Below are 10,459 nucleotides of genomic sequence, written 5' to 3'. Positions count from 1 at the left end.
GCCATGATTTCGCAATCGATCAAGCCCTAGTTGCCCATAAATAGTCCGTGAAACGCCCAAAAACCCCCGTTTGATCGATCTGCAGTGTAAAACAATTAAAATTAAACGAAGATTAGAACAGAAATGCAAATTAACACATATTTGCTAAAAGAAAAGTGAAATATGTGCTGCAATAATATTGGCATGTTATGCAATTCATCCTCATCTGTAGCTTGTCAGATGCAACCAAATGGATGGTAATAAAATGCCATGATGCCATCACAATGCGTAACGACGTGAGTGAAGTTACGTTTCTTGGTTTCCCCCTGTGTTTGCCATGATTTCGCAATCGATGAATATTAACTTGTGGGCATTTCACGGACTATTTATGGGCAACTATGGGCGTGACATGAAGCCGCAAAAGCTGCGCTACATTTAGAATTGATTGTGATTTATTAAGGGAAAACTGCGTAGGATGTGCGTGCGCACGGTTTTATAAATCCGAATATTTCTGTGCGTACGCACGTCCTATGTTTCATCCGTATACGGATCCGTATACGGATGAAACATAGGACGTGCGTACGCACAGAAATATTCGGATTTATAAAACCGTGCGCACGCACATCCTACGCAGTTTAACAAAAAAAGCACTCTAAACAAAAATGGTGCTAAATAGCACTAAAAGTGGTTCATTGGCTCGTAATCATAGGGGAACCACTTTAAGTGCCATATAGCACCTATCTTTAAAGGTGCTATACAGCACCTTTGTCAAATGGTGCTATGTAGAACCAAAAGAGGTGCCATATAGCACCTTGGTTGTTTATAATTGCTTCAACAAAAATGGTGCTCAACAGTACCCAACAGTGGTTCTTTGGTTCGTAATAATAGGGGAACCTCTTTTGGTACTATATGGCACTTAAGAAGCTTTATAGCACATTTGTCAGATGGTGCTATATAGAACCATTTATGTTTTTTTTTTTTTTACATTTGAGGTAGTAGGGCCCATTATCATACCAGATACTACAATTGATGAGTCAATATGCTTCTAAATGACAATTACTTACAAGATGGATAATTAATTTCTTACCAAATCGTGGCTTAAAAGATTCAAAATCCTGTACTAAAAGCTTACTGAGAAACAAAATACATTACACATTACACTTTCAAAACAGTTTAATTAATTTCTTTCAGTTGCAAATAAAAACATTAACAACACTTGCTAACTGAGTTGTATACCCTAAAAAATAGAAATTGGAACTGGAAGAGGCCCAGAAAGAGAAACTCCTGTCTATGCACAGATTGAGTTGTACACCCTAAAAAATAGAAATTGGAACTGGAAGAGGCCCAGAAAGAGAAAAAAGAGAGAGAAACTCCTGTCTATGCACAGATTGAGTTGTACACCCTAAAAAATAGAAATTGGAACTGGAAGAGGCCAAGAAAGAGAAAAAGAGAGAGAGAAACTCCTGTCTATGCACAGATTGAGTTGTACACCCTAAAAAATAGAAATTGGAACTGGAAGAGGCCCAGAAAGAGAAACTCCTGTCTATGCACAGATTGAGTTGTACACCCTTTTAATCGTGACAGGAAGTCCGGCTGTATCCTTCATTTTTAAAACAACGCACTCCAAAAAGGTCATTGTCTTTTTCAGTCCTTTAGGATATTGGATCCCAAACAGAAAATACACACAAAGGACGAGGCCCAGTGCCATCGAGATGTCCTCACTCTCTTCTGTAATTGACTGGCCATCCAACATGATCGCAAAGTGGTCATACTGCATGGGATGACCCTCCATGGTCAAGCACTTTAAGCACCATTTTAGGTGTTGGGGTGTCAGGAGGGCAGGTCTGGGCATGGCCCTGGGGGAGAGGGGATAATAGCATTAACCATCTTCTCATATTTATTTGAAAGGCAAACCTTAAAAATATTTAAAGCAATAAGCCCCTTGAAGCCGTGTTTTACAGTGAATTTAGAACAGCTAAGGGGCGGAGTGCCTAAAAACCCCTTAGCTGTTCTAAATTCACTGTAAAACACGGCTTCACGGGGCTTATTGCTTTTATAAAACGGTTACTCCATAAAAATATTCATTTTAATATTTATTTTATTCATAAAATAAACACCAGCAACAAAAAATAACGTTATATCACATTTATTCCTCAGACAAGCAAAGTAGTTCCAGATGTTGCCAATCAACACATGCAGCAACAAAGACAGTAACAAACAGCAGTTGCGCAGTAACACTAATGTAATGCGGTCACAGGTGTTGTTTGTTGAGTAATTTGCAACGGCTTGGAACGCAGCCCAACCAATCAGAATCAAGGACCGGAACTATCCGTTTTATAATTAATTTTAACTCCTGTCATACAACTGCTCAAATACTTTTGGCCATTAACTGAAAATGAATGTAATTTTCTCTTCACTTTGATGGCATAGTTTGTGTAGACCAGCAAACAAAAAACTAATGTTTGCATTGAAATCTTTTGCACAACAAAATAAGCAATAAGTGTAGTGCTTTGATTAGATTGTGCTTCACACACTGTAGTTAACCATTCATGGCTCACCTCAACTTCAAACAGCAACCCCGAGTCCTCCTTAAACAGTGCAGGCAAGAGCAGAATAGCTGCTTCCAACTGTAGGCCTTTAAACAAAAGAACATCATCAGGTTAACATAACATGGTGGATGCTTTTACCCCATTCTTTACTAAGACAGTAATTAGTACTACTCTTAATTACCCTTAACTAGTAATTAGTCATTACTATTACGCAAGACAGATACATGCAGGAAGGTATGATCTCAGGCAGATAAGGTGTCAGTCAGTGGTTAGGGCTGTAACGATATGCGATATGAAACCGAAATCGCGACACTCAGATCCACGAACCTGTGTCGCGGTGTGAGAAGGCAGAATCGCGACAGAGTGGGGGGTGTGAGGTGTGGGAGCTATTCATCCTCAACACATCCTTTTTCAGTCGCGGAAAATACTCATCTGGATTGAAGCAGCAAACATTGTGTAAGAGTAAAAAAAAAATAAATGACATGATTGATTCACAGGTCAGGAGTTTGATTGATACCAGACACTCCATAAGACCAGGGCGGGACTGGAGGGACAGACCAGGGCGGGATGGGAGGGACAGACCAGGGCGGGACAGACCAGAGCAGAAATGTCAGTCCATCGGGCAGCCAGAGCGGAGACAACAGTCCCTCGGGCGGCCAGGGCGGAGACTTTCCCTTGGGCGGCCAGGGCGGAGACTTTCCCTCGGGCGGCCAGGGTGGAGACTTTCCCTCGGGCGGACAGGGTGGAGACTTTCCCTCGGGCGGCCAGAGCGGAGACTTTCCCTCGGGCGGCCAGAGCGGAGACTTTCCCTCGGGCGGCCAGAGCGGAGACTTTCCCTCGGGCGGCCAGAGCGGAGACTTTCCCTCGGGCGGCCAGAGCGGAGACTTTCCCTCGGGCGGCCAGAGCGGAGACTTTCCCTCGGGCGGACAGGGCGGAGACTTTCCCTCGGGCGGCCAGAGCGGAGACTTTCCCTCGGGCGGCCAGAGCGGAGACTTTCCCTCGGGCGGCCAGGGCGGAGACTTTCCCTCGGGCGGCCAGGGCGGAAACGACCCTTCAGGAGGCATGGCTCAGGAACAGGAACAGGTACCGGCTCAGGAACAGGAACCGGCTCAGGAACAGGAACAGGCAACGGCTCAGGAACAGACACTGGCTCAGGAACAGATACGGACTCCTGCTTGGGAACAGTAACAGACACTGGCTCAGGAACAGACAACGGCTCAGGAACAGACAACGGCTCAGGCTCAGTAACAGACACAGGCTCGACGGCGGCCATCTTGTCAAGGGACACAGACTCGGCGGCGGCTATCTTGTCTGGAAACACTGGCTCGGCAGACGTGACCTGAACAGTCTCTGGATCGGCAGATGTGCCAGATCGCTGTGGTTGCGCCGGCAGGGCGAGCAGCTTCAGTGGGGCCAGCGGGGCGAGCGGCTCGGACGGGGCCAGCAGAGCAGGGCGCCTGGGCGGCGCGGGCAGAGCAGGACGCCTGGGCGGCGCATTAGGGATGGCAGTCACCTCCGGGATGGTCTCTGGTTTAGGAGCCACCGGACAAGTTGTTGTGTAGGGGTTTCTCCTCCTCCTCCGTCTCCGGACCACCGGACTCGAGACCACCAGACTCGGGACCACCGGAACAAGGTCCACGGGTACAGTCACGGAGGGAGTCTTCCTTCTCCTCCTCCGTTTCGGGACCACCGGAACAGGGACCACCGGAACAGGGACCACCGGAACAAGGTCCACCGGAACAGTCACAGAGGGAGTCTTCCTTCTCCTCCTCCGTTTCGGGACCACCGGAACTGGGACCACCGGACTCAGGACCACCGGACTCTGGACCACCTCCCTGGCAATTCTCTCCCGATGGCGAATGAGACCCTCCACCATCGCCTTAAAACTGACCCAATCGAATGCTCCTCTCCGCTGAGTCCTCAATGTTGGTCGGTACGTTATGTCACGACTGGTGCAATGCAAAAAGGTGCGAGGACTCAAGTGCAGAAGAAATTATATTTATTTACAAAAGAAAACAAACACAAAACAAAACCCACGAGGGGGAAAACATAACTAATAAATACAAAACAAAAACAGAACATGACACTTAAAAAGAAAGTGAATCTTTGGAGTGAAGTTGTCAGGGAAAAGCTTCTGAAAACTCTTCAGAAATTCTGCGATGAGAGCAGATAATGGACTCAGCCAACTTGTTTTGATCACAGGTGCCAGTACTATGTCACATATAGATCTAAATAGCAAATAGAGAGCCCAGTAAGTGTTTTCCTGAGGGATGAAGCTTCCAATCAAAAAAGGTAAGAGTCGGAAAAGGGTTAGTTTTTCAACAGCCTTTCCTGGGATGACACCTTGCAGCAGAGCAGATGGCTTCAGCAAAACAGGCCTGTGAGTGACATGCACAGTGCACACTAATCGGTGCGTACGTTTTTATTTAATTGTATATTTATTTATTAGGATTTTTTTTTTTACTTTCAAAATGACAGAATTCAACAACAAGTTCTTGACACATTTTCAAATTTTGTAAGTATAAATTTAAACACGTTTTTAAACATAACTTCTCTCGTCACTCATTTGTTTAGCCTAATTATTTGACTAGGCCTACACAAATAACAAAAAGCAGTTAATATATGAATATAGCTTTTTATTGAAGTTTGTGACATAATTTCGGTAGGCTATATATCTGACCTCACATCCACACAATTTTTTTTTTTTTTTTTTTTTTTTTTTCTGTGGTCAAAAAGTCTTGTGTGGGGGCCCTGGAATTATATATATAGGCGGGCCTTGTATTCAGGAAAATCACTATATTTTTATGTCGTTTTTCTAATTCTATCCCCAACTAAACTAAGAGACTAGAGAGAGAGAACCTTTAATATAAATAACTGTAGGTGCTCAACAGGTTTTTTTGTATGGTAATGGTGCTATATAGCACCTTAACCACCCCAAAGAACCGCTAAAGAACCGCTGAAGAACCGAACTGGGCTTAACAGGTTCTTTAAATGGTAGTGGTGCTATATAGCACTTTAACCACCGCAAAGAACCCCTGAAGAACCGCTGAAGAACCATTTTTTTTAGCGTATACGCCACTTATGACGAAAATCATACGCAAAGTTTTATAAATGAAGCCCCAGCTCACCATCGGTGTCGCCAAAGTGCTCCATCTCCAAAACGTTCGTACGCATGGGTCAGAGTTTGCGTGCAGGCGCAAATTTTCCCGTCAAGTTTTTCTTTATAAATCACTTTTGCGCAGGCACTGGCGTACGCATGTTTTCAGCCCCATTTTGTTTGAACGCAATCTTTATAAATGAGCCCCCTGGTCTGAATAGATATTGTTTACATCCCTCACCTTTTATACTGATTCAGGAATACAAATAATTACCTGAGAGTGTGGAGCGCGCACTAGACATGGATGAAGGCGCCGGTGCCATCACTCGCATTTTTCTATCAACAGTGGAAACAACTTAAAATACTCCATCATTTCTGGTCATACAGAAAAGAATAATACATCAGTCGCCACTACTTTTATTTGTGTAAACTCACAACAACAAGAAAACGGTGTGCCTTTGTAAAACAAAATAAAACGAACAGGGCGCGCTTTCATGATCTCTGTGAATTGGAGCGCGCCTCAAAAATGAACTGACAAACAGTGTATAGACAAGCCTCACAGACATGAGAAATATAACTATAAAGTTAATAAAAAAAATGTCCACCAACGAAAAAAATAAAATAAATCCAATCGAAAGCAAATACGGTAGCTACTATCTTATTAAGTAATCCTGTCGGTAATAAAGGCGCATCTATGCTACATTACAGCGGAGATGTATGGAGATATGTAGGCTATGCAGGCAGCCTACACTGATTTAGAAAAGACTACTTAATTAATAAACAATTAAAATGCTTCGTTATTTTTTTTCAGATACAGCAAAGCACCAGCAAAAGTAGGCTAATGATATAATCATTAGCCATTAGCCTACTTTTGCTGGTGCTTTGCGGCAAGTTTTATGCATGCGCTTGAGTGCGGAATAGGCTATGCAGCCAGGATTGAATATAAACGTACGATTAGTCCTAATTGCTTAAATTAATGACTAGAAAAATCCTTTAGTCTATGGCAACTCTAATCAATAGCCTACATTTAATATTTGACATTATTTCATTAGTAATTAGTATCCAGCTCATCACATTTAATTAGCTGAGTTAGCATAATTAATGAACTAATCAAATAAAATTTGAATTAAGATACTAACCATATATTTCTATATTGCATTGCTTATTCCACCACACAAAGGACTGTTTATAAGGTGACAATCCGTTATACATGTAAAGATTGTAGGCTGTATCTTGAAGACTTTTGTATTGTATCTTCTGTTATAAAGACGAAGATTGACATTTCGTTAATTAAGCAAAATAAGAACACAATGTTGTAAAATTTTCTTTTAGATGTGTTTTGACTACTTTTTGTTTAACTATATCTCTAGGTAATGAATGCAGATAGCCTATTAACAAAAATAAATCTTACATATAATATATTATATAAAAAAAACTTACAGGCCTATTTAAAATATATTTTCAAAAAGGGCCTCATTGATTAATTTTGCATGATTGGGGGCTGCTACTATTTGCTTAAGCTTTTTGAACGTGTGATAAAGGCGCGATAGGCTGTCAATTTTATGTGGATAAAGGCATATTTTGTACATGATAACACATGCCCTTATAAGGGCAAAAAATGATGTCGTTTTAACGACATAACATCTCGTTATTATGAGAAAAAGATATCGTTAAAACGACATAAGATCTCGTTAGTACGAGAAAAGATGTCGTTAAAACGACATAAGAATCTCGTTATTACGACATAATTGAGGGGAAAAATAATATGTATGTGGTAGCAAGGCGTCACCGTAAAAGGGAACTAGAGATTCTTCCTCAAAGATTCTTCCTCATAACAATGTGAATTCATCAGGGTGTTGGCTTCTCATAACACCTAACTGGTTTTAAATTTCATATGCAACTGGTTTGGATCTTTGTTCTCTTCTTCCTGTCAGGCATGTTTTTTTAATCTATTAGGCTATTTCTTGACTCCTTTAAGTTGGCTTCTGAGGTTGGTTTCACCTTAGTTCTACAACAAATATTTCATTTTCAAGAGAATTCACACATTTTTATTTTGTTTACTACATTCATCCAGTTAAAATCCAATAATATAATAATAATGAATATTCATCAGTTTCACAGTATATAAGCTCAAATATTAAAATAGAGTTTTAATAGTCCTGTTCCTGTGAAGACTTTGGAGCTTACTAAAATGTTATAATTTTTGAGATTGTCTGAGAGTGTTTGCTTTGAGCATTATTTACCTGTGCTCTTATCCAGGTCTGAAACCACCACACACTCCTCCTACCTTTTTCTAAATCGTTCTTGGTTTATTCCTCTCGCTTAACCTCCAGTTTAGTCTATAACTTCATGTCATTGTGGACACAAGTACTCAAGGAATAATGCCACACCATAAGAATCTTGTTTTCATGACTCTTGTAGTCTTTGGAATTGTACTGAGTGGGTATGTATTTACTCTTTATCACTATTTGTTGGTTTGACTTTCTAATTGGTTTGTGAGTTGATGTGATAATACCTCAGTATTAATGCAAACTCTTAATTAAGTGTCTAGAAGCACTTGAGTCATTTTTCAGAAGTTGAGAAATACTCAATGCACAAAATTAAATTGCATTTCTTTGAATCTGTTGCAAATATTCAAGGCTGGTCTGATATCTTCCCAGACATTTAAGTTCTTACTCCATGCCTTCTGCAACAAAATCAGATTGTCTGCTTTGTAATGACTTATCATAGAGTAAAATTGAGATATGAAGTGTTTAACTTCAGTATCCGTAAGAAAAAAAATAGCTATTCAGGTTAAGACTATGTCTAATCTGAACGAAATGTCTTATCTGCAAGTATTTAAAGAAATCCTTTTTGGGGCTATTATGCTTTACATGTAACTCATCAAATTACATAAAAACACCCGTAGAGAACAAGTCATATATCATGTAGATTATGACCACATCAGTCCAGCTATCAAACTGAAAAACAAAAACTTATAGTACGGTGAAAATTTGTGTTACCAGTCATCACTGAGTGTCAACTAACTATTTGGTTGTACTGCCTGACATAAAAACAGTCAAAAAACTTTATTAAAAATTATTAACTTCATTAAAACGTTATTTAACAACTGAAATTTGCTCACACTTGAACACATTGTTCATGGCTCAAAAATTGCATTACATCAGTTTTGAAAAGATAAAAAAAAGCATTATTTTTTTTAGCTTTATTTGTTAATGACCCTGTTACAGTCATATTTCCCCAGTCATATAATACATTTATTTATTAAGCAAATATGAGCACAATTAGGCTTCAGTTTATTGCAGAAGTGTGCATTTTCGAAGTGTGTGTGTGCAACTGTGCATGGCTGCTTGCTCGCTTCTCATAGTCATGCGACGAGCTTGTGAGTATCGAGTATCTTTTTGAGTGTTATCTGGATGAAAACGGACAAATAACTGTCTGTACAGGTTGAACTAGCTAAGCAAGTTAAGAGGGTCACACCCTTCAGCAAAACTAAACATTTCCAGTTGTGCATGTCAGACATGTTTGTTTCCTAACTTCTAACACAAATTCCATTCTCCTCTGTTTATTTTTTTTAAAGCTAAAGGACAAATTACTTCTCTGTTGTTTGCTGTCTTTTGGACACGTGTGTCAGCCTGTGTCACGACGACAGCTATTCACTAATAAAACAAGGTTGTTAGACCAAAAAAATAAATAAAAATAAAAATCCATGACAGGTAAAAGAAAACCCACTCATTATTAGAGTTGTCAAAACTTGGTCACAGATCAGAACATTCAGAAGGTCTCTCAAAGTACAATCAGAGCTTGCTTACCCTATCCACAATGCGTTTACATGCACGTTCTGGCTGACTTTTCCATTAGTTGACATGACATGGTTAGACTCAGATGGTAATAACATATATTAAGTTGAGTGTCCACCTTAGAGATAATACCCATAGCCTATTTATAATGAAATAATCATATTTAAAAATCTGATATTAAAATAATAAAATATTTTATTACAGTAGCTATATTTATTTAACAAAAAAGTACATACTTTACTATAAAGTGACTGTTTTGAACAAGTATTAACTTAGACATTATTAAAAACATATTTTTTACACTGTAAAAAGAATACATTGATTTTATTGATATCTAATTAATAAAAATGAGGCAACAGATTACAAGCAATATTATTAATTAAATTTAACAAATTAGAATTGAGTAATAATTAATCAAATGAATTCCTTAAAAGTTAACCATTTAAAATGAGTAAAATTGACAAAATATCTTTTATTGCCAACATTGAAGACACCTGGTGTTAACAAGCAGAATCACTGAAGGAGAAAACCATAATTAAACTTACCATTGTGGAGATCAGTGTGTGTTTTAGTTGGGCTCTTGACCCTTAAATTATTAAATTTAAGTTTTGTTTGGCTGCTGTACATGAGTTATAACAGCCAGATGAACAAAGAGAAAAGGTGATCTGATGGTGTTGGTTGTGTTTTAACATAATCATTAATTCACAATCATTGGACCTGAATCACTAAACTCATAGAGTCCAATTTATGAGTTAGGTTTACTTTATTAACTATAACAGCACTGGCCTTGTACGGCATAATATTTTTTAACTTTTACAATGTAAGGCAAATAATTTCTAAAATGTTTCTCTGACATAAAAAGGAGACACACAGACATCAATAATCAGCCTGTGATTCTCAACAATGGTGACAATAATAAAGCATGTTGCAGTGCATTCTGGGTTCCACCAATCAAAACTCATTCATGGCTCCCATCATGCATTGCTGCATGAATAAATAATGAGCTTATGTTCAGAGGTGATCTGTTTGTCACC

Source organism: Scardinius erythrophthalmus (assembly GCF_964197995.2).
Source record: "Scardinius erythrophthalmus genome assembly, chromosome: 5".
NCBI classification, from domain to species: domain Eukaryota; kingdom Metazoa; phylum Chordata; class Actinopteri; order Cypriniformes; family Leuciscidae; genus Scardinius; species Scardinius erythrophthalmus.
The sequence above is the reverse complement of the archived record's forward strand: the minus strand, read 5'-3'. Positions refer to the sequence as shown.